The sequence below is a fragment of the Pongo pygmaeus genome, chromosome 13 (assembly GCF_028885625.2).
Source record: "Pongo pygmaeus isolate AG05252 chromosome 13, NHGRI_mPonPyg2-v2.0_pri, whole genome shotgun sequence".
NCBI lineage: Eukaryota > Metazoa > Chordata > Mammalia > Primates > Hominidae > Pongo > Pongo pygmaeus.
The window spans coordinates 37,747,490-37,771,804 of NC_072386.2; the positions used below are offsets into that span (position 1 = coordinate 37,747,490).

Consider the following 24,315-nt stretch of genomic DNA (forward strand, 5'->3'; position numbering starts at 1 on the left):
TTCTCCCAGAATGAAAACTTCCTGTCTCTCTTTTGACTTTACAAATGGCACAGGTACTTCCTTCCTTCATTCATTCAATAAATATTTATAAAGCATCTACCAATCAACTAGATACTAGGTGCTAGGATACAGCAGTAAATAAAGCAGGCAAAGAAACAAGAAACAAAGAAGTATCTGATATGGTGTTAGCTAGTGATAAATACTGGGAAGAAAAATAAAACAGGGAAAGGGGACAGAGAGGTATAGGGTTTTGAAAAAGATTCCCTGGAGGTGACATCTGAGTACAGAACTAAATTAAGTGAGAAAGTGAATCATGCAGATATCTAGGGCAGTGATTCTCAACCAGGGTGACTTTGCCTCTCCAGGGAAGTTTGGTGTCTGGAGAAGTTTTTAATTGTCACAACTGAGGTAAGGATGGTACTGGCATCTGGTGGATAGAGAACAAGGATGCTGCTAAACACCCTATGCTGCAGAGGGCAGGTCCCTGTAGCAAAGAATTATCCAGCTTAAAATGTCACTAGCACTGAAGTTAAGAAACCCTGATCCAGAGAAAGAGCATTCCAGGATAAGAAGAAAGTAAATAAACACAACAGGCTATGAGATGGGAACTTGCTTGGTATATTCTAGGAAGAACTAGAGGGTGTGTGTCGCTGGAGCACAGTGACAAGCAGCTACAGATCAGGAAAAGAATTTGGAAGATAGTTCAGGGCCAGGTCACATGGGGTAACAGGCAAGACTGCTGCCTCTCATTTGTCTGCTCTGCTTCCCTCTTTACTAAGCTCCTATTCCAAACTCCCCAAGGAGAACTAGCTGGCATTGCTGGCAGATGTCCTAGGAAGCTGAATGGGTTTTGGTGGGAGACAAGGATTTCACATATGTGTTTACCTGAAAAGTACATTCAAACCCATCTTGCACCATGATGGGAGATCTTAGAGTTGGCTCTCCACAGGTTGGAAAGATCATTTCACTGAAGTTCTGGAATAGAGTTCTCGAATGTGGTCATTACTAGACTCATGGCTCTTTGAATTTATATTAGTGAAAATGAAATAAAATTAAGCATTCACTTCCTCCAGTGTACTAGCCATATCACATTCCTAACAGCCATATGGAATCCTCGTCCTAAACGTGGAACTCTGACTGACCTCAGTCTCTGGAGCCATTTTCTGTATTGCTCTTATCCTGACCTTCCCCAGACTTTTTGTGCTGAGACACCTACTGACATCTTGGAAGGGCAGCCACTTTGGTATTGTTCAGGGGCACAGAAAACTGTCCTCCATTGTCTCCAGGCCTCTTCAAATGATGTGTGGATGACTACCAGATTTATGCTTGATTGGCTAGCCAAATGCCCTTGTTTTTTGAAATAATGGTTCATAGGGGATCCTGAAGTCCTTTTGGGTTGGCAACTTGCGTTTAGAGCTCTGGTTCTGAGTCTAGTTTGTATCATTTCTCCTCACTGTGTTATTTTCCACTTGCCCACACTGTCGCTTCTATTTTGCTTTTCTGCCTACACAACAGAGATTTTGTGCTAAGATACGAGTATTACTCAGTGACTCTGTTTTCCAACTTTAAAAATAAGTTTAAAGAACAAAGTATATTCAGAATTGTGGACATGGATTTCATATTTCTACTTAGTACATTGTACGGTATGTGCTTTGATTTTGTTAGTTGGATGTGTTCTTCTAGAAATGAAATCCTAGGCATTATCTTTAGATTAAGCCAGCAATGGCTCAGATTTGAAAGAACAACAAAACTAAGATAAGAATTAGGCTCCTCGATCAGCGTAGAGTTTATCCTCACTCATAATTTTTTTAAGCTTTTGGTAGTGGATGCCTTTAAAATGTTCTTTAAATGTTTATGGCATGGGTTGTCAAATTTTGTGGCTTCAGGTTTCTTTTACACTCTTAAGCATTATTGAGGACCCCAAAGAGCTTTTGTTATGGGGACTATATCTTTCTGTATTTACTATATTTGAAATTAAAACTGGGACAAATTTAAAGCTCAAGAAAATCCAGGCACATATAACTTTAGCCGTCAGAGGAATTGCATTATCACACATCATGTAGCCTCTGGAAGAATCCACTGCATGTTTGTGAAAGAATAAAAGCAAAAAAGGCAAACAGCATCTTAGAATTGTTATGAAAATAGTTTTGACCTCCCAGACCCGTCAAATAGAAATGCAGTGACCCTCAAGAATTCCCAGACCTTACTTACAGAACTGCTAAGCACACAGTTATTTTGCTTCTAGAAGATATTTTTTCTGCTACTGCTGGGTTAATCTTTCCTTGGCCTGAAGTGGCCAATAGATCTCTATGGAGAAGAAAACAAAATAGGCATTTATTAAGTACATTCTCTGGGTCTGTTCCATCATCTCCCAGCTTGCAGTTAAATCACCAATCTCATTTCATTTATAGTCATCCATTTCCACTGGCTTGAGGGTAGGATCATTTCTCCCTGTGTTCCTGCAGCACCCTCCTAGCTGGCTGATTTGCAGTCCTCCTGGCTTGTCTCCAGTCTTTCTCCACCTGTGGCCAGAACAATCTGCCTAAAACCTCCATGAGACCATATGTGACCCTGATCTTTCCCACAGCCTTTTGGATGAAGTGAAACTTCCTCCGCATGGCTGACAAGGCCCATTCATGACCAGGCTCTACAGATCCCTCGTATCATTTTCCTTCTTTCTACTGCCGCTACCTTCCTCCCCAGACTCATATCCTAGCACTTTTAGTTTGTTGAGCACCTGAACATTTGTGTTCCTTCTCATATTTGAACCTGTAAATGTGTTATTCCCACTGTCTGGAACTTCTCAGCTATTCCTGGCCGAGACCTACTGGTCCATCATATCTCAATGTAGATGTCACTTCGGTGAGGAAGACTTCTTTACCACCACCACCCCCCTGATAGGGCTAGAACTCCTCTTATTTGCCCCTGTGATACCTGGCCCTCTCCTTGTCATGGCACTTGTGACACTGCAGGGTAATTGTGTTTTCCTTGGTTATGTCCCCTTACCTGAAAGCATCTTGAGGTAAGGAAACATGTCTGGGATCATCTGCATCCTCTACCCATAGGGGCAGATGATGGTCACATGGTACACAGTTGTTGAATGATGAATTAATCAGTCAAAAAATTTTTTTCAGAGTGCTAGGGCTTTATTACAAATGGAGTTGACTTGTAAAGAGGCCCCTCTCCAATCTTTCTTCTGTACCCTCTTCCCTCCCAAAGACATCCTTCCACAGGAGGATTAGGGAGAAGGAAATCTGGTGAGTGAAAAGGGGCACTGCTTTTGCCAAAGTCCTCTGAAACAACCACTGAGTCCTTCTGGACCCAGTTGAGAATCTTCTAGAGGAAGAGGTTTAGCTCTCATCTTCAAGGTCCTTCATTTCTTTTTTTTTTTTTAATTTTATTATTATTATACCTTAAGTTTTAGGGCACATGTGCACAATGTGCAGGTTTGTTACATATGTATACATGTGCCATGTTGGTGTGCTGCACCCATTAACTTGTCATTTAGCATTAGGTATATGTCCTAATGCTATCCCTCCCCCCTCCCCCCACCCCACAACAGTCCCCAGAGTGTGATGTTCCCCTTCCTGTGTCCATGTGTTCTCATTGTTTAATTCCCACCTATGAGGGAGAACATGCAGTGTTTGTTTTTTTGTCCTTGCGATAGTTTACTGAGAATGACGGTTTCCAGTCTCATCTATGTCCCTACAAAGGACATGAACTCATCATTTTTTATGGCTGCATAGTATTCCATTGTGTTTATGTGCCACATTTTCTTAATCCAGTCTATCGTTGTTGGACATTTGGGTTGGTTCCAAGTCTTTGCTATTGTGAATAGTGCCACAGTAAACATACGTGTGCATGTGTCTTTATAGCAGCATGATTTATAATCCTTTAGGTATATACCCAGTAATGGGATGGCTGGGTCAAATGGTATTTCTAGTTCTAGATCCCCGAGGAATCGCCACCCTGACTTCCACCATAGTTGAACTAGTTTACAGTCCCACCAACAGTGTAAAAGTGTTCCTATTTCTCCACATCCTCTCCAGCACCTGTTGTTTCCTGACTTTTTAATGATTGCCATTCTAACTGGTGTGAGATGGTATCTCATTGTGGTGTTGATTTGCATTTCTCTGATGGCCAGTGATGATGAGCATTTTTCACGTGTTTTTTGGCTGCATAAATGTCTTCTTTTGAGAAGTGTCTGTTCATATCATTCACCCACTTTTTGATGGGATTGTTTCTTTTTTTCTTGTAAATTTGTTTGAGTTCATTGTAGATTCTGGATATTAGCCCTTTGTCAGATGAGTAGGTTGCAAAAATTTTCTCCCATTTTGTAGGTTGCCATTCACTCTGATGGTAGTTTCTTTTGCTGTGCAGAAGCTCTTTAGTTTAATTAGATCCCATTTGTCAATTTTGGCTTTTGTTGCCATTGCTTTTGGTGTTTTAGGCATGAAGTCCTTGCCCATGTCTATGTCCTGAATGGTATTGCCTAGGTTTTCTTCTAGGGTTTTTATGGTTTTAGGTCTAACATGTAAGTCTTTAATCCATCTTGAATTAATTTTTGTATAAGGTATAAGGAAGGGATCCACTTTCAGCTTTCTACATATGGCTAGCCAGTTTTCCCAGCACCATTTATTAAATAGGGAATCCTTTCCCCATTGCTTGTTTTTGTCAGGTTTGTCAAAAATCAGACGGTTGTAGATATGTGGCATTATTTCTGAGGGCTCTGTTCTGTTCCATTGATCTATATCTCTGTTTTGGTACCAGTACCATGCTGTTTTGGTTACTGTAGCCTTGTAGTATAGTTTGAAGTCAGGTAGCGTGATGCCTCCAGCTTTGTTCTTTTGACTTGGGATTGACTTGGCGATGCGGGCTCTTTTTTGGTTCCATATGAACTTTAAAGTAGTTTTTTCCAATTCTGTGAAGAAAGTCATTGGTAGCTTGATGGGGATGGCATTGAATCTATAAATTACCTTGGGCAGTATGGCCATTTTCATGATATTGATTCTTCCTACCCATGAGCATGGAATGTTCTTCCATTTGTTTGTATCCTCTTTTATTTCCTTGAGCAGTGGTTTGTAGTTCTCCTTGAAGAGGTCCTTCACATCCCTTGTAAGTTGGATTCCTAGGTATTTTATTCTCTTTGAAGCAATTGTGAATGGGAGTTCACTCATGATTTGGCTCTCTGTTTGTCTGTTATTGGTGTATATGAATGCTTGTGATTTTTGAACATTGATTTTGTATCCTGAGACTTTGCTGAAGTTGCTTATCAGCTTAAGGAGATTTTGGGCTGAGACGATGGGGTTTTCTAGATATACAATCATGTCATCTGCAAACAGGGACAATTTGACTTCCTCTTTTCCTAATTGAATACCCTTTATTTCCTTCTCCTGCCTGATTGCCCTGGCCAGAACTTCCAACACTATGTTGAATAGAAGTGGTGAGAGAGGGCATCCCTGTCTTGTGCCAGTTTTCAAAGGGAATGCTTCCAGTTTTTGCCCATTCAGTATGATATTGGCTGTGGGTTTGTCATAAATAGCTCTTATTATTTTGAGATACGTCCCATCAATACCTAATTTATTGAGAGTTTTTAACATGAAGGGTTGTTGAATTTTGTCAAAGGCCTTTTCTGCATCTATTGAGATAATCATGTGGTTTTTGTCTTTGGTTCTGTTTATATGCTGGATTACATTTATTGATTTTCGTATGTTGAACCAGCCTTGCATCCCAGGGATGAAGCCCACTTGATCATGGTGGATAAGCTTTTTGATGTGCTGCTGGATTCAGTTTGCCAGTATTTTATTGAGGATTTTTGCATCAATGTTCATCAAGGATATTGGTCTAAAATTCTCTTTTTTGGTTGTGTCTCTGCCCGGCTTTGGTATCAGAATGATGCTGGCCTCATAAAATGAGTTAGAGAGGATTCCCTCTTTTTCTATTGATAGGAATAGTTTCAGAAGGAATGGTACCAGCTCCTCCTTGTACCTCTGGTAGAATTTGGCTGTGAATCCATCTGGTCCTAGACTTTTTTTGCTTGGTAAGCTATTGATTATTGCCACAATTTCAGAGCCCGTTATTGGTCTATTCAGAGATTCAACTTCTTCCTGGTTTAGTCTTGGGAGGGTGTATGTGTCAAGGAATTTATCGATTTCTTCTAGATTTTCTAGTTTATTTGCATAGAGGTGTTTGTAGTATTCTCTGATGGTAGTTTGTATTTCTGTGGGATCAGTGGTGATATCCCGTTTATCATTTTTTATTGCGTCTATTTGATTCTTCTCTCTTTTCTTCTTTATTAGTCTTGCTAGCAGTCTATCAATTTTGTTGATCTTTTCAAAAAACCAGCTCCTGGATTCATTAATTTTTTAAAGGGTTTTTTGTATCTCTATTTCCTTCAGTTCTGCTCTGATTTTAGTTATTTCTTGCCTTCTGCTAGCTTTTGAATGTATTTGCTCTTGCTTTTCTAGTTCTTTTAATTGTGATGTTAGGGTGTCAATTTTGGATCTTTCCTGCTTTCTCTTGTGGGCATTTAGTGCTATAAATTTCCCTCTACACACTGCTTTGAATGTGTCCCAGAGATTCTGGTATGTTGTGTCTTTGTTCTCGTTGGCAAATTGGATAAAGAGTCAAGACCCATCAGTGTGCTGTATTCAGGAAACCCATCTCACATGCAGAGACACACATAGGCTCAAAATAAAGGGATGGAGGAAGATCTACCAAGCAAATGGAAAACAAAAAAAGGCAGGGGTTGCAATCCTAGTCTCTAATAAAACAGACTTTAAACCAACAAAGATCAAAAGAGACAAAGAAGGCCATTACATAATGGTAAAGGGATCAATTCAACAAGAAGAGCTAACTATCCTAAATATATATGCACCCAATACAGGAGCACCCAGATTCATAAAGCAAGTCCTGAGTGACCTACAAAGAGACTTAGACTCCCACACAATAATAATGGGAGACTTTAACACCCCACTGTCAACATTAGACAGATCAACAAGATGGAAAGTTAGCAAAGATACCCAGGAATTGAACTCAGCTCTGCACCAAGTGGACCTAATAGACATCTACAGAACTCTCCACCCCAAATCAACAGAATATACATTTTTTTCAGCACCACACCACACCTATTCCAAAATTGACCACATAGTTGGAAGTAAAGCACTCCTCAGCAAATGTAAAAGAACAGAAATTATAACAAACCGTCTCTCAGACCACAGTGCAATCAAACTAGAACTCAGGATTAAGAAACTCACTCAAAACCGCTCAACTACATGGAAACTGAACAACCTGCTCCTGAATGACTACTGGGTACATAACGAAATGAAGGCAGAAATAAAGATGTTCAAAGGTCCTTCATTTCTACATCCTAGGGGGCTTTTGTCCTCTTTTGCCTTTTGAGCTGTGGTTCACTAGTCCTGGCTAGTTTTGAGGGGCTTCCACTTCCATGGCTGCCTTCTCTTTCTGGGCAAGCTGGGTCTGCTGGAGAAGTTTTCTGTGCTTCTTCCTGCACAGAGTAATGTTGGTACGTGCACTGGATGCCCACTTCTTGAGGTGGTGCTGCATGATCAGCCCTTGGTCTATCACAGCCCCAACCACCCAGTGCCTCAGACACCACTCCCAGTTCAATACCCACAGGTGGTTGAACAGCTTCTCCTTCAGTTCTGTTTGGGACCAGTTGATCTTTCCCCAGAGAGTCCTCATAGTCACGCCACAATGCCAGTTCCCAATCAGTTAACTTTTTAAGTAGTTCCTTTATAATAAATGTTTTATTTGCGTTATCTCATTTAATCATCTTAACTTACTTCCATTGCCTAAATATCCCAGCAGCAAAGAAATAGTGAAGCTGGAATCTGAATCCTTTTCTGACCATCATATGCTGAGAACAAAGGGATCACCCAAATGGGGACAACTCACAGAAATGAATAAAGATTAAGGTAAATTTTCCAAGGGAGAAGGCAGGCAAAGAATCATTCTGACAAAGCAGCTGGGTCCTCTTTCAACTTCTAAGTGACATTGCTGGAATATTCCCAACAAGAACTCAGAGTAATACCACTAGAAATACTTGTTAAGGGAAACCGATCTCTTTCATCCTGAAAGTACTTTCCCAGTTGGCAGTTTTGAAAATGTCTATGCTCCTGGAGCTTTATAGCCTTACTTAAAAAAAAAAAAAAAAAAAAAAAAAAAGTTTGGTTTTTAAAATAAATGCCAAGAGCACTAGGGACATGAAGGTTACACAGACTTACTTCACACTTAGTGGAAAATTCTTGTCTTTTAAGTCTTTCTCTCTTCTGACAGTTTCTTGTTACATTGATTAAATCCCTGTGAGTTGTTTTCTTCCAGTTCAACCTCTTGCTTCCTGTTTATTTTTCCAGAAAGAACTCAGTAAAATTCTGAAAACAGAAAAGGAATTGAAAATATAGTTTTATTATTTATATTTTGAAAGAGGCATGTTTATAATAGATGCAAATACACAAACATAGGAAAAAAATTTAAATAATTTCCAGTAATTCCACCACTGTTGGTATTTTAATATATATTCTTCCCATCTGTCTGTCTTGCACATACACACACACACACTCTCTCTCTCTTTCCCTATTTTCTTCTCTTATGTGTGAATGTATGCATTATTTAAAAATTTACTAATATAGTATCATATGGAACTAATTCTTATGAAATCAGCCTATTTCATTTAATTGCAAATATCTTTCCATGTCATTAATCATGTGCCTCTGCTTCTCAAATGTTAATGCATGTACGAATCACTGGAGAACTTGTTGGAAATGCAGAATCTCAGGCCCTCCCCCAGACCTACTGCATCAGAAACTGAATCTTAGCAAGTTCCAGGTAAAGGTGAAAATAGTGGTCCACAGATCATGTTTTAGTAGCAAAGGTTGAAATCTTTTTTGGAGATTGCACAGGGACCCCAGTATTGATGTAGTTAATTTTATGTAACTAAGCCCCATATGATCAAACACTGGAGTTATTTCCAATTGCCCTGCTAGGATGAGACACATTCTTACAAATATTAGCATATATCCATCATTATTTCCTTAGGAGAAAAAGTCCTGTAGATAGTTTGCTGAATCATACATATTTTGAGGGAAATAATTTATTTTTAAGGATTACAAAATAGTGATTCATTCTTATGTGCTATGATTACATACTTCATAGCACATAAGACTATAAAATGTAGCCATAGTACTTCCCGTCATATATGTGCATTTTCCCCTATCCGCAGTGAACCAAGACAGAGCTTTGATATTTTTGATTATTCTGATCAAAGCACTGTTATCACTTGAAATGGTTTCACCTCTGTCTTCAATTCATCTGATTTTATCCACCCTTCAACACAAGAGTTTTAATCTTGCTTCTTCCAGAAAGTCTTCCCTAATAGTCCAAATTTCAGTGGGCTCACTTGCTAAATATTTTCACCATTATTCTTTGGGCCAATTATCTCAAAACATACTTTTCTACTTTCTCTTGATACAACTTAAATATATGACTTTGGTCCCTCTCATCTCCTTGACTGGATTATAAATGACAGAGGGAATGGATCTTCAGTGTGCTTCATCTAAGCCCTCTGCAACCCCTCTCACTCCAAGAAGGTTTGAGTGCAATAGAGAAAGCACAGGATTTGGAATGAAAGGGCTCGTGTTTGAAGCCCAGCTCTGCCATTTACTGAGTATTCAAGGAATAAGTCATGTAATCTCTGTGAGCCCTAGCTTTATCACCTGTTAAATGGATACAGTATCTGCACTGATTACTAAGATTCTAATCCATCATGTCATTTCCAAAAATGTAAATAATTCACCAAAAGTCTCAATGTAGAGCTTGTCTCTAAATTTGATATAAGATATGCGAGTCTCTCTCTCTCTCTCTTTGTCTCTAGTACACACACTTACACACACATACACAAAAGAATGTATCTCAAGCTCAGGAACCTTTACCCAAAACAGTATAGGCAGGAACTGAACAATATTGTTTTGTTTTCATTGAATTGCATTTATTTACTTTCTTTTTAAAAATTATTTTTTATTTGCAAATATAAATGTATATATTTATGGTGCACAACATGATGTTTTGCTATATGTATACTTTATGGAATGGCTAAATCAATGAATTTATTTATTTTCTATTTATGGCAAGCAATATTGGTTTTCTAGGTATGGTAGTGATATGAAGTTCACTTTTTAAATAAACATTTAAATTTTAAAAGGTAACTCAATTTAAGATAAAACACTCGGTAAATAGAAACACGTAAATTAAGAAAATATGGCAAAATATCATGCTGATGTTATAAAAATGACTGAAGTTTCGGCAACATCTAACTATAGGAAGCCACTGCCAACTATAATGCAAGATGCTGACATTGGTTGTTATTGTAACTATTATTATGTAAACTACTGGAAGACCAGTTCTGGGAGCCCTAGATTTAATAGATTCTCAATAAAAAATACTCAAATGTAATTTAAAATAGAGCAAAAAGTCAAGTGTTCTGTTATGCAACAAGTCACTATCGATTGTTAAATCTTGCAGAACCCCAAAGTGTACCGAGAAGATCATTTGTTTCTGATGAAGTTAGATACAAATGTAGTGAAGGTCTTTATCAGAATAACTGAGATGGCTCAACATATATCAATTCCAACTGGGAGAAAGTTTGTGAATAGATTACTTTGCATAAGACATTATTCTTCATTATGAAAAACAATAAATATTTTAGGAGCACCAAGTGTACAGAGAATACTTTGCTGGCATTTGACTAAAACCTGCATTCATGGGAAAAACAAAAGGTTTACTGTCCTTCGAATCATCATGATTAGTGCTATTGTATTAGAACTCAAAGCAAGTTCACAGAGTTTTCCATTTAACTCTGAAATCTCTCAAAAAAGGAGTTTTATTAATTCTGTCTTTACATGAAGAAATGAAATCGGTCAGAGAGAGATTAAGTGATTAGTCTAAGATCATGTGGTTATTTATAGCCAGAATGAAAAACAAGAGATTCTGACTTTATGTACCTTGTAACTTTGTTATGGTTTTCCATCCAGGATAGGCTACTGCTAGTCTTGGAGTATTAGATGATTTGACTCAAGTATTCTAGATTCGGATTGTGCCAAAGTGGGATTAAATTAGATAGATTAAATCAAATGGCAGGATTAAGTTAAATTAAGTGGGATTAAGATGAGGCCTGATATGATTGATTTCAGCATAGTGTGGAGGAATTTTCACCAGCACATTCTCCTGTCTTGGCTTTGATTATAAAGAGAAGAGGAATTCAAGAAGGCTCCTTCAAAGAATAAGCTGGCCACAGCTTGGGTCTACTTGTACCAGAAGATTGGTCAGCATCCTTCAAAGCAATAGTGTACTATCTTTAAACCTACGTCTTTATTTTAGCCCAATAAGGTCTATTTCAAACTTATGGCCTCCAGAACTGTTCAGTAATAAATTCATGTTTCCTTAGGCCTCTTTAGTTTTTGGTAATTTTTTTACAGCAACAATAGGAAAATAATACAACACAGCTCAGAGTTCTTCCACCCAAAGTGCAGGAGAGCTGGAGTGTTTATGTGCCAACTCCTACCAGTCATTGACTGAGTGCTGCTTGGCATGGGGGTATGAATTCCTTAGCACTCAACTAAAGGTGAGTAGAAGCTGTCAGTTAGAAATCAACCAGAACACAGTGAAGTGCTAAGACTCTGGAAAAATGGACTGGGCACTGGCGGATTCTGCTACAATATGTCTTTTATCTGCCTCTTCCTTTTTAGTCTGTCTTCACAGTCATGGTACATGCAGATCATCCCCTTTGATCAGTCTACTAGCACCTAGCAGGTTAATCTTCCCTAAACAGGGAGGGCCTTCAGTGGGTTGTTCTCTTTTTCGAAAATCTTCAACATTCCCACAAGAAAAGATTCTTATACAAGGTAGACCAGATTTCAAATAGTAAATTAGGACTCAATCCTCTGATACTTTAATCTTAGCTCTTGAATTTTTAAGTTTGGGTGTACAGAATGAACAGCAAGTATTCTTGGATATCTATTTGTGTATAAAGTTCCAGCCTTGGCATATGAAACTTTGGAGTCTTGAAATGTTGATCCCTTAGGTCTGCATTCCTTAGAATAGCAGTAACACCATGAGGAAGTGAGAAAATTGATTTGAAAATGGAGAAGGTTAATTAAAGGAAACAAAATTTCAAGACATGTGGTTGTCAATTGACACTACAGAAACCAGGCCTGAGAAATTCTGAGTTCTGCACATTTAAAGAATGTCACAGGTATATTTAGATAAATCCAGAATCTAGGGAGATCTAATTGCTGAAATAATTTCAGCCTACCAAAGCAAGGACATTCTTACCCTTCCTACTCTGCCTGCCCTAATGGAAAGTGCTTAGAGTTTCAGAGCTTTCCGTGGAAAATTTCAGGCTCAAATGACCCCATAAAATTTGTCCACAGTCCTCACATTGATTTTCCCAAGTTCTGCTTACTTTGTGTTTGCTATTTGTCCAAACCGTAAACGGGTGGAGAAAGGAAAAAGAATCCATACATTTTTAACGTATCAAAAAAATCAAAGTAAATAATATGCTTTAAAATTAGAATAGAAAGTGCTGATGCCAGAGCATTTTTTTAAAGCCTTGTTTCAGAGTAAGAATGGAATGGGGAAAGACAGAGCCTAAGAAAGGAAGGAAGCTAACATTTACTGAGTCCTGCAAAAGGTGTTTAGTTCACATCCACCTTCTGAAGAAGCCAGTAATATCTCTACTTGACAAATTATGAGGCTAAGGCTCAAAGAGGTTTTGTCATTTAAGTGATGTCATAAAACCAAGCAGTTGGCCATTTGGGATTTGAGTGTGTACTCTGTCTTATCTATGTCTCAGGTGAGACATAGCTTGCATTTATATAGTACTTTTCAAAGCGTTTTTCTTATACTGTCCTTAAACTTCATCTGTGAGGCATACATCAATTGCCACATTTTACAAATACAATTACAGAGGCTCAGGACTCTTTTGCCCAGAAAGACACAGCCAGTAAGCAGCAAAACAAATCTGTGTCATGGAGCTCAGGTTTCAGGACCTCTCTAGTGCATCCGTGTGTCCTAACCAGAAGGGGCTGAGTCATTGGTGTCCTGAAACCAGTCAGGAGCAGTTAGTTTATTTCAGAGAATCATCTAGTCAGAAAAAAAATTTAAGACTTACTTTTATTTTTTCTAAATTATTAAATAACAGAATCTCCTTGCAGAAAATTTGGAAAACATACAAAGGAGAAAAATAAAAATTATCTGTAATACCACCACCCAGAAATAATCACAAGTATTAATTTGATACATTTCTTTCCAGTGTTTATGATACAGATATGTATCCATACTGTATTTTTAGGAAAGTATTTTTAGAAAATGCATGCCATATATAGTTTAATATGCTGGTTTTCTAATTAACATTGGATGATGAATATTTTCCCGGGTCATTCAGTAATCTTAAGAAACTGACTCATGTATCATAATATTGCATGAATATAACCTTAATTTAGTGAAGCATTATTCACTTACTGTTGAACATAATTGTTCCTGGTTATAAGCCTGTACATAATGCTGCAACTTTGATATCTAAACACAAAATTTTTATTTCCAACAGCAGTGGATGAGAGGGCCAATTTCTCCATTTTGAGTGTTTTTAAGACTTTTGCAAGATGGATAGGTAGAAACAAATTCTTCTTTGAATTTGCATTTTACAGATTACAGCCACACTGAATATGTTTCCCCATGTTTACTTTGCCAGCTGTTCTTGTCCCCATGCAGTTCCACGTTTGTTTATGTGCTAACACAGTACTCAGAGACCCAGCAGTAGGTACCAAGACAATCAGCTGTTACAGTAATTGCCAGAACCCCCGAGTCTGGGAACTGCCAGCACCAGAGCATAAGCACCTCTAGGCAGGAACTCCATCTTATTCATCTTTGTAGTCCCCATTCCTGGTTCTAAGCCAAACACTTGTCAAGTTCTCAATACATTTGTTGAAAATATTACGATAGACCATATATTCTGATTTTGGCCTTCTGACTTGCTCTGTGACTTTTGACAAGTTCTCTCACCTCTCTGTGCCTCCATGTCTTCCACTATAAATGAATGGAAGTGTGATATGCCATACTTTGTGAGCAAAGTGCTAGAGCAGTGGTACAATTCCCATACAAAGGGTCTCTATGGGTGGGTCCACGTCACCTAGGCAGGATTCCTTTCCTTCTGCAATACAGAGAGTGAATTCTGTGTGTATTTGATATTTGGATTTGTGATCCCTTCCCACCTTTCATACTGATGTACTATAGCTAAAGCAAATTTCTTTTGTTTCTCTTTATATCCCCAGAGTGCACAGTGCATGGCACATAGGAAGTCTCTAAAAGGAGGGAACAAATGAATGACTGAAGTCATTAAAGATGAAGGGATGAGTAAATGAAATATTAGAGCTGAGGGAGATTTTACAAATCTAATTTTAGAGGTCTTCTTGGTTACCATTTTATTTTGGTAGACACAGCTATACAGATTGACTGTCCCTTATCCAAAATGCTTGGAACCAGAAGTGTTTTGGATTGCAGATTTTTTTGTTTGGACTTTGAAATATCTGCATATACACATATAATGATATGTCTTGGGGATTAGACCCCAAGTCTCAACATCAAGTTTATTTATGTTTCATATACACATAGTCTGAAGGTGATTTTATACAATATTTTTGTTAATTTTTTGCATAAAACAAAGTTTCGGCTGCAATTTGACTGAGTACTGTCACATGAGGTCAGGTGTGGAATTTTTCACATATGGCATCATGTCCACGCTCAAAAAGTTTTGGATTTTGGAGCATTTCAGATTTTGGATTTTCAGATTAGGGATGGTCAACCTGTATTAGCATCTCCACCTTAGAAGCCCTTGCTAGAATAAACTTAAATCGTTTAAATAAGATAAATTTCAATAACTAGCCAGGGAAATTTAATTTGATAAAAATGTTTCCATATTAAAACATTTTTGTTTTGTTTTGTTATTGGCCATTATCTTAATATATATTTACATATATTAGAAGTATAGAGTTTTCACTTGTAGAGGGAACACACCATGTATGAAGGAATGATTAAATTAGAAATTGTTTTTTCAGGTGAACTTTGCCACCATATCCAAAAAATGTAAAGTTATTTCAGTTTCCAAAACTAATTTAAATGAGTACTTAATGATGTCAATGAAAAATGGAAAGTGTGAATTGTGTCTTCTTTGAGGATCTTTTTCTTTAAAAGACGAACATGATTATTTTAACCTGCTAAATGTATATTTTTAAATGTTTCACTACTTGGTATAATAATGCAATCTTTCTAAAATGACAAAATGATAATTTTAGCTAAGCCAGTGTAAGGAAATTAAAATATTTACTTATAGAACTCACTCAGAACTTTTTTTGTATCACTTATTTATGCAATTAAAAAGAACAGATACTTTTTATGCTTTTCTCAATTCCTAAATTAGTTCTCCGGTTAGAACACATTAGTGCCAAGGAAAAGATTTTTTTCTCTTCAACTTTTATTTTAAATTCTGGGGTACATATGCCGAATGTGCAGGTTTGTTTCATAGGTAAACATGTGCCATGGTGATTTGCTGCACAGATCAAACCATCACCTGAATATTAAGTCCAACATCCACTAGCTATTCTTCCTGATGCTCTCCCTCCCGCTGCACCCCCGGCAGGCCCCAGTGTGTGTTGTTCCCCACCATGTGTCCATATGTTCTTAGAAAAAGATATTTTTAAAGTAATTTCAGAAGTTGTTATTTCAATTTCAATAGCCATTGATGCAATCACCTGTGTAGGTTCTTAATATATTAATTAAAACATTGACTAACATGTTATTTTTTTAATTTCCTAGAATTGTTATTGTGGATCATAACTGCTAAATATTTCAAATATAATCAGTTACACTTTTTAGCAATTGAAAATTTACCCCAATGCTTAGTATTAAGAACACTTAAAAGAAAATAGCTCGACATGGCATATGACGTATTGGGATCTATTATAACATTTTCAAACCAGGTACATGACAAAGTTGCCTTATATACCTGGTTATTAGAAAAGAAAAACTCAATTCTAAAATGATGCCATTACGGTTAAATTTAAATTATATATTTGAAATTAAATTACAAATTTTTTACAGAAAGCCTATACATTTTAATTTTATATTTTAAAGCATGTAATAGCTTTACTACACATTAGATTTTCTTAGAACTACTATGTTTGGGGAATTAAATTCCTACTTCATGAATGAGACATTACTTTTTCCTGGATGCAATATTTTCTTTTATCTTTCTGATGATATTAAAAATAGGTTTTATTTAATATAATTTAAAACATACAAAAGATATAGAAGAAAAATATAGCAAACACCAGTAGACCCAAAATGCAGCTTAAGAAATAAAACATCACATACTCAAAGTTCTCTAATACACATCCCAGTTACTTTCCTTCCTGCCAACCTCCCAGACTCAGGGATACCAAACACAGCCAAGGGCAAGCATGGCGTACAGAGTGAAAATGGAGGAGCTGTGCAAATGGCTGTACTAGGCCCCTCATCAAGTTGATTTCCCTGTTTTTCCCATCTTCAGTCTGGAGGATAGCTAAAATGTATTGCCTTATAGATTTGGTAGACGAGTATGAATCCTTAAAGCAATGGTCCCAACCTTTTTGGCACCAGGGACCAGTTTCGTGGAAGACAGTTTTTCCACAGACAGAGGTTGGGGCTTAGGGGTGTGGGGAGAATCGTTTTGCAATGAAACTGTTCCACCTCAGATCATCAGGCATTAGATTCTCATAAGGAATACACAACCTAGATCCCTCACATGCACAGTTCACAATAGGGTTCTTGCTCCTATGAGAATCTAATGTCACCACTGATCTGACAGGAGACAAAGCTCAGGCAGTAATGCTCACTCACCAGTTGCCCACCTCCTGCTGTGCAGCCTGGTTCTTAACAGGCCACAGGCTGGTACTGCTCCACAGCCCAGGGGCTGGGGACCCCTGCCTTAAAGGAGATACAGTAAAGTTGTTGCATGTATTTATTCAAAGCTTGTTAACTTTGTATAGTATCTTAATGAATGTGGTCCCCTGTAATTTGCTTTCCTTAAGTCAACATTATATTTATGAAGTATATCTGTATTGAGATACTTAGCTCTAAGTCATTCATTTTAAGTGATTTTGGCATTCAATTATATGAATATTCTATAATTAATCTATCCATTCTCTTTTGGTGAATGATTAGATTTTTTCTAGGTTTTTTTTGTTTGTTTTTCATTTTTTGCTACTAACAAGCAATGCTGCTATGAATAATCTGTGCATGTCTCCTAGTGACATGTACAAGAATTTCTCTGAGACAAATCCCTACAAGCAGAATTGCTGGGTTTCAGGTGGGTTTAGCTTCAAGTTTGCTAGATATTGCCAAATTGTATTTTAGATTGGGTTGTATCAATTACAGTTTTTCTTCTTAAGATTTTTAATGGTTTCTGTTTTCTCCAATACTTTTTTTCTTATTCAGTTGTTTGGTTGATGTTTGTGGGTTTTTGTCTTGACTTTCATTGTGAGGGCTTTCCTCAAGTGTCTGGTAAAAGGCAAGCCAATCGTATTTAAGGGTAAAGCCCAAAAGAGCCTTTGAAAGTCCTGTGTGAGTAATGGAGACATGGGACAGGTGTGAACTGTGGGCTTCACTCTATTACAGGGTTTCTTAACAGTGGCACTACTGACATTCGGGGCTGGATAATTCATTGTTGTGAGGGCTGTTTTGTTGTTCTGTGCATTACAGGATGTTTAACAGCTTCTCTAGCCTCTACCCACTAGATGCCAGTAGCACCATGCCCCTCCAGTTTTGGAAATCAAAAATGTCTCTATCCCCTAGGGAAGCCCACCCCCACCCCATTCCAGTTAGAACTGCTGCTCTAGGATAAATATATGGCTGGCCGGCCTTTTTATTTGCCCCAAATTTAAATCCCCAACAGCGTTCTCTCTGGGGTTATTTGCTTCTCCCCAGCTCCCATCTTTGCCAGAGGAAAAAGAAAAAAACAGGGAAATCAACTTGATGAGGGGCCTAGTACAGCAATTTGCCCAGTTCCTCCATTTTCACTCTGTATGCCATGCTTGCCCTTGGTTGTGTTTGGTATCCCTGAGTCCAAGCCTCCTAAGTTTAAATTCTGCAGATGCTCAGCCTCTTGTCTCCATAGGGTAGTTCTCACTTGCCTGAATGCGGTGGGAAACAAAGATTTGTATTTTTTTTTACCTCTGTAACTAATATTGCTATGATTATCCTTTGAAGTTTATCTTTGTGCATATCTGAACTCTTTATGATAAATTCCTAAAGTGAATTTTAAAATATGTGCAATTTGACATGCATTTCTCCGTATATGAATGTTAACCCTTGATGCCTATTATGCGTAATAATCTAATCACAGTTCTTTTTTTCGTTGGGCAGCATTTACATTTAGAAAGTCTTTCGCCTGCTAGTTTCCCTGTAGCCTTTTCTTTATCAGAGAATAAAAGTAAAATAAATTATAAGTCCTCGATAGAATATTAGAAAAAAATATTTTGTTTTCCTCTCCTCCAGTTAACAAATTGTTTAGAAAAAATATTAGAGAGGAAATCTTCCATTAGTGAGAGAACAAATACTTAACATAAATGTAATCTGTAATAATCTTGATGTAGGACTTTCCTTGTATAAAGTGCCTTTTATTAAAGCGTTTAAACTGAGTGGGAAGTGATTGAGCCAGTTGCTAAGATAATATTATGTATATCTTTACCCTATCTGTTGAGATTTCATCATTTATTATTTTCCTGTGCAAATAGGTAATTATTTTCCTAATCTTTTAAAAGCATGTTTATTTAGAATGAACAGTGTAAGATTTGGGATTTTTTTGTTAGAGAATCCTAGTTAACCGTGTTTTAATTGGCAACTCTGTTTTAGTTGAACTAATTAATTTTGTCTTAGCAGTGAGAATTTGAAAATTATGATTTGAAGAGGATTTGACATACATTTTCATCTTCTAAGAAAGTTTCTATTGACCATTTTTCCTCCCCCAACCTATCGGTTTTTTAGGGATTTATCTTGCTTGTGGGAAATACCAAAAACTTAATTTAATTCTAGTTAATGAACAAAGACAGGTAAGAAGAAAGAAAAAGAAAGGAAGGAAGAAAGGAAAGAAGTTTTCTTTAAAAAAAAATAAATAAGTAAAGAGTGCCTCGGAAATCACCTTTATAAAAATCAAACTCATCTTTTCCCAACACTGTCTTCTGTACATGAGAAGCATCTTAAAAATGAAATGAAACTGACCTTTTAGGAGGGACAGGGAAGATGACTTTAGTGCTTATCAGTCTTGTCGATGTCCTTTTCTTATTTTTGTCCTTTAAATGTACTTGATTGGAAAAAACACCATTTTTAAATCTCTTTATATTGAAGATATATAAAGAGTAAGAGTTTAGGTATATAAAGGCAATACTTTCATCTAATGATTTCTTGTCCTTGGTTTTAGACAGGGCCATCAACAACTGAAAAGGAAATCATTACTTCCTGTAGCAAAATTAAAATTAAAAATTAATAAACTAGTAAACAGTCATGGTGCACCTACCATGGACCAGATCCTTTGCCAACAGGCTATATTCATATATAGACAGATGAATGATCAGAGACCTGGTTACAAAGATAGACAAACCATTGATGGATATTTGGGTTGGTTCCAAGTCTTTGCTATTGTGAATAGTGCCACAATAAACATACGTGTGCATGTGTTTTTATAGCAGCATGATTTATAATCCTTTGGGTATATGCACACCAACATGGCACATGTATACATATGTAACAAACCTGCACATTGTGCACATGTACCCTAGAACTTAAAGTATAATAATAATAAAAATAAATAAGTAAATAAATAAAAGATAGACAAACCAACACTTTCATGGATGTTACCTAATTTTATGCTCACAAATGCCCTATCAGTCAATAATGTCCCCATTTTGTAGACAGAAACACAACCTGTTAGAAGTTATGTGGTTAAGTGACTTGCCTAAGGTCAAATGGCTAACAAGTATGTATTTTTTGGATCTGAAGCTGATGAGTAAAGCTTGAAAAATGAGACAATTTGCTATTTGTAAACGTTTGGTCATTAATCAACATTAATTCATCTAACAAATTTTTATCGAGCACTTTCTATGTACTGGGCATTTTGCTGGGTGCTGGGAGACTTCATGACTAATATGAAGTCCCTGCCCTCATAGAGCTTACATTTGGTGGAGGAAAGAGACAATAAACACAGCAAATAAGAATGTGATGCATAGTGACAAGTGCTAGGAAGAAAAATAAAGCAGGCTGAGTGGATAAAGAGTGATTATTGGAAGGATGAGAAACCATTACTCCACCTAAAGTCACAAAATAGATAAAGCATCTTTTGTTTGCAATTCAAAGAGAAAGCCATGTTTCATGTTTTACTGCTGGCATATTTTATCCACAGTGAAGCTAAACATGAAATTTAAAGAATAAAAAAAACTTTAATAAGGTGGCTTCAATTTTGTCTTATGGTATTACAGTCCATCTTCAAACAATATCTAAATTACAGTCTATTTTTTCTAGCATGAATCAAAAGAAAATCTAGTGAGGTCATTATTAGTATCTGTAAAATTCTAATGGAAAAAAACCTGTAGAAATCTGTCTTTGAAAGTCTGTTCCCAGAGTTCAAGTGGCAACTGTTTTGTGACTTGACAAGATAGTTCATGGCTTTTAAAGATAGATGACTTGTTCTGCTTAATGTGGTTTCCTGATAAGCCTTGAGAGAATTTTTTAAATCATACTTTTAGTTATGCATACATAATTGCCATTCATCTATGACATAAGTATGACATTTGGTATCTACTGCTTTTACAGATAGGTTAATGCAGTGAACTCCTTGGTCATTCTTTAGCCCTTTCTGAAGACAGGAGGTAACAATAATGTACTTACCTCTTGTTAAAAGCTCCACATTTGACCATTTTACTCATTTTTATAATTCCAGTGTTTGCTTGCAAACAGTCTTCCCTTGTAGTATAAAGGCATTGGAGTGCCCTGAGCAGAGGGGAGGGGTAGAGCTTTCAGGAAAGCAGTGATGAAACTGATATCCCTGGACAATATCAGCATCTCAAGGGAAGCAACTTTTATCCTCATCCTTGTTCTTGACTTGAACTCCAGTCCTTGTCCTATATACTAGTGTTGCCCAATGAGTGGAATCCAGTACTGTGACATTTGAAAAGATTTTAGGTGGTATAACAAACATTTTTAAGGATTATATGCTTATTTTAACATATACTAGAAAAGTATATAACTGGTTCTATACTTTTAACCAGAGAAATAAACCCATTTCTCAAAAGTTATTGCTTAAAAGCAACGAGGAAGTGAAAGAAAAGTGAGTCCATTTAAAGTGCTAGGTTAATAATCGCAGAGATAGAACCCAGCTATGGCAAAACTGTGATAGTAGTGCATGGATGACTGAGGGCAAATGAACACAACCATCACTGTGGTCTTCAGTCACCTTGAGCCCTGCTTTTCCAAAGATTGATTCCCTGTGGTCCTTTTCTTCGTTTTCTGATAACCTCTTCTCTTCACATCTCTTTGCTGCCTATGGGAGATTTCACAGCCTGGCCCTGTCCTGTGGGAGCCCCACTAGTGTGAGTCTCGGGGGGCTGGCATGTGGCTACACTGTGCATTGTTCAATCCTTGGAGGCCTTTGTCTATTGAACTTCCTTTTTTGGTTGAGGTAGTTAAAGACCCTACCAAAGTTTCCCTTACATGCAGGTGCATCCTATATTTGTGAGGGCTCCTCTCATCCTTTCTTGTTCACACCTTCAAAGGAGGATGTTTCAGTGTTGCCAGTGGACTAAAATTGAATGGAACACCTTGTGCTGGACTTCTGGGGCCTGAAATTATCTTGGGCAGCTTCAAAGGTTTTCATTATTTAACTAATTGTCATATGAACCTGTTGTTTGAATGTGACACTGTCTTTTTCTTTTGCCAATACACATTCTCTGTCTCTCTCTCTGTCACACACACACACACACACACACACACACACACAAAATACACCTCCCTTAGTGGTGGCTGTACTACTCCAGCTGATCCACACTTTTCTATTCTATCGAAATCCACTGTGTACTGTGCACATTCATTATTCAGCATCAGGTGTAATCTAGTGAATTATAGAGGAAAAGGATTTGGAGCCAGACTGAATATATAAAAGCCTACAGAATCACTTGTGTTCATTTATGCAAAAAGGAAAAAAGAGAAAAGCCATAGTAGTTTATGAAACTGAATTGTCCAGTAGCTTCAGAGTGGCTAGATTTAAGGAGGCCTCAAGCAGTACCATTTGGCCTTTACCTCTTTCTGTGCATTCAACTTTGCTTTTCTGTCAGATCGTTTTATTCTCAGGCAGGTTCCTTGTACAGTAAACAAGAAAGCCACCAGTAGATCTTAGCTTACATTTCATCAGCTTGCCATCCCCAGAGGAAAGACAACTCCTGTTTCCAGTGCTTCCTCCAACAATCTCAGCATTTCACCAGTTTGAGTCAAGTGCCCAGCCTCTTACCAGTCCCTGCAAGCCCTACAGCCCAGAGGTGGGGCATACTTACTGAATGGGCCTGAGTCATACATCCTCATGAAGCCGAGGGTGGGATCCATCACCTACTAAATCAATTGGACCCACAGTAGGAGAAAGGGTGTATTAGTCAGAGCTCTCCAGAGAAATAGAACCAATAGGAGAAGTGTGTGTGTGTATGCATGCGTGTGTGTGTGTGTGTGTTTGTATAAAGCTACATGTATAAAGCTAGAGAGAGAGAGAGAGAGAGATTTACTATAAGATATTAGGTTATTGCTCACACAATTATGGAGTCTGAGAAATCACATGATCTGGCATCTACAAGCTGTAGACCCAGAAAAGCTGGTGTCTGTCTGGAAATTCGAAAAGCCTAAGAATTGGAGCACTGAGGGCAGAAGATCAAGGTTCCAGCTCTGTCCTCTGCCTTTTTATTCTGTTCAGGCACTCAGTAGGTTGGATGATGCATACCCACATTGGAGAGGGCTATCTGCTTTACTTAGCCTGCCAATTCATTGCTAATCTCTTGCAGAAACACCCTTACAGACACACGCAGAAGTAATGTTTAACCAGCTATCTGGGCATCCCTTGGCCCAGTCAATTTTATGTATCACTTAAAATTAACCCAGAGAGAGCCTCTAAGACACTTGAGATGCTATTTTAAAAAGAGGAGGGGTAGATGCTGGACAGGAGAAAATATCAGATCCAGGTGAGGGCCTTACACATTGGACATGGCCAGAAGTGGAAGCCATTGTTTATGATGAAGATTATATTAGGTGTGCCACACTGACAAGCCCTTTCCCCATCATGTCAATGGGCCTGTGGCATTTATTCCCTGCAAACTGTAATAAACATGACGTCATCTATCACACTCCCCTACTCTGTAGGAAAATGAATATTCTGAGCATTAGTCAGACATGTTGAAAGAAGTGTCCAATAATTCCTTAATATCCAAAATGCTTTCAGCAGCTCCCCTTACTAGTCAGAATATCAAATCATAGGAACTGTATCAATCTTATTGAGACTAAATTGAGTTAACTAAGTATATGGCCTTTTGAGAACAGCTCAAAACAGCAGAATTGTAGAATAAATGGCTGATTTATTTGCTCTTTTTTTCCTCCTTCGGGAGTCCTGGTGTAACCACTACACTTCTCCGTGGAGAAGCGCACTGGCTAAGGAGCCAGGAAAGCTGTACCATTTACAACTTAGGCCACTTAATTCACTTCACTCAGCCTCGGTTACCTCATCTGTAAAATGGCAATGATGATATTTGTCATACTGAAAATGTGATGAAATAATAAAAGTAAAACAACTAGGAAAATAGCTGGGGATTAAAGCAATGCTTAATATGCTAGTTTTTCTCTCAGCAAAAGGACTTTCATTATAAATTTAGAGTTTTGATAAATGTATATTAATCTGTTTCATAGAATGTAAAGCTTCATGTTTGGGTAAAATTTGGACTGAGGCAATATATATTATGTACTCAATAACAATCTGAGCTTAACACTATGAGACTGTATTTATTCAAGTAACAGACCAAAAGAATTTAAATTCTGGTATCTCTGAGCATGACATCCAGAGACATGCAAAATAAGAGGCATTCCTCTGGCTTAGGGAAAGACATGTATGTTGGGGCCACATAAGAAACTTATATCAGTAAAATAATATTCAAAAATTTCTGCAAATGCACTCCTAGTGCATTTCCT

At 37.5% G+C, this 24,315-nt stretch overlaps 1 protein-coding gene and 1 pseudogene across 4 annotated transcripts in view; one reads left to right on the top strand and one right to left on the bottom strand.

Moving 5' to 3' along the window:
* The window catches only part of SLC24A2 (solute carrier family 24 member 2), a 428,870-nt gene that overhangs the window by 218,430 nt on the left and 186,125 nt on the right, over window positions 1–24,315 (top strand). The gene's annotated exons all lie outside the window — the stretch shown is intronic.
* On the bottom strand, window positions 7,346–7,804 carry LOC129044272 (uncharacterized protein C11orf98-like; annotated as a pseudogene).